Source organism: Bidens hawaiensis, unplaced genomic scaffold, assembly GCF_021521415.1.
Source record: "Bidens hawaiensis isolate Kalapana, Puna unplaced genomic scaffold, B.hawaiensis_p1.1 tig00032568_1, whole genome shotgun sequence".
NCBI classification, from domain to species: Eukaryota; Viridiplantae; Streptophyta; class Magnoliopsida; order Asterales; family Asteraceae; genus Bidens; species Bidens hawaiensis.
The window spans coordinates 1-5,000 of record NW_027505258.1 but is presented as its reverse complement, the minus strand read 5'-3'; positions in this window follow the sequence as shown (position 1 = coordinate 5,000).

Below are 5,000 nucleotides of genomic sequence, written 5' to 3'. Positions count from 1 at the left end.
AAATGTAAAAAAAAGTCTAAAGAAAACATGCTGGGAACCAAAACTAATATTTTTCTTAAAATAACCAGTTCCAACCCTAACTTGTACCGACATGACCGGTTCTTATGCGTTGCGCCAACTAATACGACCCGTTTTTAATAATAGCTCAGAATATCGGCCGTATTTTATTGAGACAATCTCCGGAATGGTACGAGGATTTCCAAGATTGGAATAGAGAAATTTATCTAAAGTGTAGCTATAATGGTCTTCAATTTTCCAAAACAGAATTTCCTAAAAATTGGTTCAGCGAAGGTTTTCAAATCAAAATCCTATATCCTTTTCGTTTGAAACCTTGGCACAAATCTAAGCTACGACTCTCTGATAGAGATCAAAAGCAACAAGATGATTAGGTTATACAATTAGAAGCAAGTACAACTGTATATTTGATAATATCAGCAAAGAAAGTGTAACACTAATAAAGGTATAAGCATTTTATCACAATTTTTTTCGGTTTCAAACATGCAATCTTATTAACACATTTTACTCATTCCAACCACATACAAGAAACTAAACAGTTATAGTGAGTTTTATATTTGTGTGTAAATGTAAAAAAAAGTCTAAAGAAAACATGCTGGGAACCAAAACTAATATTTTTCTTAAAATAACCAGTTCCAACCCTAACTTGTACCGACATGACCGGTTCTTATGCGTTGCGCCCAACTAATACGACCCGCCCTTTTTGCCAGTTATAAGGAAACACGAGCAGCAAATTTGACCCATTTACTTAAAGGATCGATTACAAGTTCCAAGTCATACTAAAAGTGGGTCTGTTTCAAATGGAATTTGTTGTGACCCATTACGTAAATCAATGTAAAAAAACTGTTTCAGAGATTTTATTCACAATAAATAAGTATCTCATTGAAAACCAAACTATAATTCCTCCCATATATCAAACAATTTGAGATTCTTGTGTAGAATATACAACACAAACAAATCATAATAATAAACAACCAACTTAAAAGAAATATATTAGTATTTCAAACACCATACTCATGATCTTGCTCCTTATAATGATTTTGCATAAAATCGGTTTGCAATACCCACAATTATAACCATTTTCCTATAATTTATATTAGTCAAGCATACTTTATGGCCTTAACTTGTAAGAATTTTCTTTTAAATGAGTGTTGTGCCTATAACAAATAACACAATGTCATCACCCACCAGGATACTCTTCCGAAAATATATGAATTTTGCTTCATGAATATAAATGGATATCTGAAAGGAAACAAAACTCACCATAAGATCATTGTATAAAAACAACTCATTTTCTATATCAGTTTTGTCCGAAACTCTAATTAATGCAAGTTTGTGACAATGAATAAGCATAATGAATTTCACTATCAGTTAACATATGACAAAAAAAATTTGCAAGTAATTATTAGATCTGAAAGAAAGAGTACTGATATGCACCATCATCAATCTACTATTTTCCTTGAGTGCTGAATTATGTCAATTTGCAAAAGTTATCAATACATATATAAAAGTTTATATATAGAATTAACAGTAAAAAATAATCGAGGAAAGACGAATCGTTGCACTAATAAACTAAAAACATACAACGTAAATTCACACACACTAAAATAAAGTTCAAAAGTTCTACATACGTTCTTTTATTTATAATATTTTTTTACTTTATTTACTACTATAAAATTATAGATAAATCATTAATATGAAATGTTTAAAATATTTATAATTGTTTTATTTAGATAGTTATGATTCTGTACTTTATTTACTATTATAAAATTATAATAAATTATTAATATGGAATGCTTAAAATATGTATTAAGTGTTTTGATTATATTGTTATGACTTTAAATTGAACAAAAATGATGCCACTTGGCAAAATATTAAGATAATTAGGTGCCATGTGACATAACAATGTTTTTGTATATTATAATAGTAGATTATTATACGTTAACCTAACTCTTATTTTAATACATACGGATATAGACGGATCGTATATGATATTCTATGCCATTTATTTTTATTTTATCTGGTAGTCATTAATAATTAACTAATGTGTTAATGTACAAACTACAAGTGCATTTCTCAACTAAGACTCTAGGAGCTTGATTAAATGTCTCTTGTTCAAGATATAAATTGAATATTTTGGTGCGATAACTTGTATAAGCATTATAAGTTGTGGTAAGCGGACACTTTTAATATGCACATTAAAAAAAAGGAGTATCGAGACGAATGATGTTACATGACATGTGTGTTGCATTAGACTAGTATTCTTTTTAAATGTGTTGTGTACTCAGATGTTACATGACATGCGTGTTTGCCTATGTATGTTCTTCACGTATCACATGTTTATATATCAGAGAACACGAAGTCTACCATGTTTTCCATTGTTCCTTTGTTCCAACTCATTTTTCCCAGTCTATGTAGGGGAAAGGGGGGGGGGGGGGGGGGGGAGGAGGGATCTAAATTTGCACTTTCTTTCCTAGATGTCATGTTTTCCCCATTTTCACTCGTTGCCCCACCACCTTAGACCATTCACCTCATCACCTTCCACCCATCTTAACTCCCATTTCCCCCGGACCACATTGTCCTCCTTTAGGCGTCAAAATGCATTGTTCATGCAATCTCTTATCATGTGTCACAATTTCACAACATGTCTTCAGATTCATGTTGTTCCCATTGTTGGTAACTTCAAAAATATTGTGTGCGTGATCACGTGGCGCATATAAACCTTTTGTTTTTTGTAGTTTCATGTTGTAATGGGAAACATGTTCATTTTTCTGTAGATATATGAATCTTTTTAAAATCTCACATTTTAACCAATATTGTATAAAAATCGCACATATGGATAGAATCTTGATGTCCTTTGCTCCGAATCCCAGTTTATATGAAATACAACATTGGAGCTACTAGCGGTCCTTTGTAAATATATCTACTACTAAATGCCGATATATCTTACTTATTTCATATCGCTTGTTGGTTTAAATGTTGTTCTTCATTAGCGATCATAGGATGCTAGTAGAGAGAAGTCGTATTTCAGTCAGTTACGGAACCAGAAACTTTTAATTAAAGGGTCAATACATGTTATATCTAGCGTTTATATATATTACATACCTAGTGTTTAATAATAACTTTTTACTTGCATTAAAAAAAAGTATAATAATTTTTTACTTATAATATAAAAAGACTAATAGAATGATAAAATTAAAAATTTAAACAAATCTTTTAAATCAAATAATCGAAAAGAGAAACAATACATAAAAGGTAAAGTTCTAGTTAAAAAAAAGGACTTATTTAAATAGTTAGTTTATTAATATTACTATTACATTTTTATTATCAACTAGTATCCAGAACCCGCGCGTTACGACGGGACCGTTTAACTGAACTAAAAGTAGTATTCAAACATGCATATTAACTCGTATAACATAAGTTTCAATATCTACCAAAAAAAAGTCTTGATTGGTGTTCGAAAATTGAAAACCATAAACTAAAAATAATAAAGAATAAAACATCAAAATGAGCCTACCTTACGTGACAATTCAAGTGACATCATGATTGCCTGGAAAGAATGCATGATTGCTTGTATAACATACAATAGAAGTTTTAACAAAAAGGAATAGTAAATATCCCTCACAATATGTAGAACCAAAAAAACCCGACATATTACAGCTACGAACCGATGCAGTTAGTATTGGCAGTATCAGCACATATTTGTAAACATGAATTAGTAAGCTTAAAAAACATATTTTAAAAGCGTGATATCAAACGTCGAAAACACGGATATATAAAAATGTGACGATATGATAATTTTAAATCATGAAAAAATTTTCAGTCATTTTGAAAATGAACTATCACAAATACGAAAACAATGTTTAAAAAAATCGTTTTAAACCGACAAATAAAACATGTAAGTCTTACAATTACCCCACGTTTAAGGTTTAAATATAATATGTTAAATAAAAGGAATAAAAAAGATTTTTGTGTATTTAAACGCGTCATAATCTGATAGATGATAAAATTAAACTGAATCTAGTTTAAGAAGACTTAGTTGTGACAATTGAGTTTGCATGTGGGCCCCCACATAATTTGTAGTCTATGCTTGGTCAGTAAAAATATTAAAGAATTACACAGTAAATTGAACAATAGAATTGTGAGGAAGAAGGGATCTGCTTTTTAATATATATATTAATACAGTATGAATACAAGCTTTATTAAAATAAAAACAAGTAAAATAATTAAGAAATATTTATGTATTGACCTAGATGGTTTGACTTTAAATATGTACTATGATGGTTGTATATTACTAAACTGCCCCCTTCTCTTTTTCCGTGAAAAATTTTATTCCGATGAACCATTTTTACATATTGTTCAACTTCGCTCATTGCTACTTATCTTTATCTAACAAATTAAGGGGTCAATATAAGAAAAAACCTACTCGTTGAAGGAACATAACATGCTTGACCGGAGCATGGTCGACCCTCCTGTAGTTCCGTCGTGTATATAACAATGTTTGCTAGTAGACTTGTTGAAGATGGATAATATGTGCATCTTAGATGGATAATTTCTTATTTCATGTGGCAATAGTACCTCACAGTCTCATGTGATTGAATACTTATAACGAAATTACAATGTTTGCTAGTTGTCACATGCGTGCATAATGTTTTGTGACGGTGCGTTTGGCTTTGAGTTACATTGTCGAAGTGTTACCACTCTGTCAAAAGGTAACACGAGTATGCTTTCACTTCATCCAACTTATCAGCTTTCTAAAGAGGTATGTTATTCATCAGCATTACTATGAACAATGTCGGTGGTGTTCACACAATATTGTCTTATTAATAACTCGGTAGTCGGTAATGTCTACTTGTTTTTGTTCCAACCAAGTTTGACAAATGTTATTAAATAACACCATACTTGACCATCAAACTAAATATCGAGCCTAGCGTTTTTTTTATTACGTACATGTTGGAAACACGAGGCGTTGATAAAAGATGATT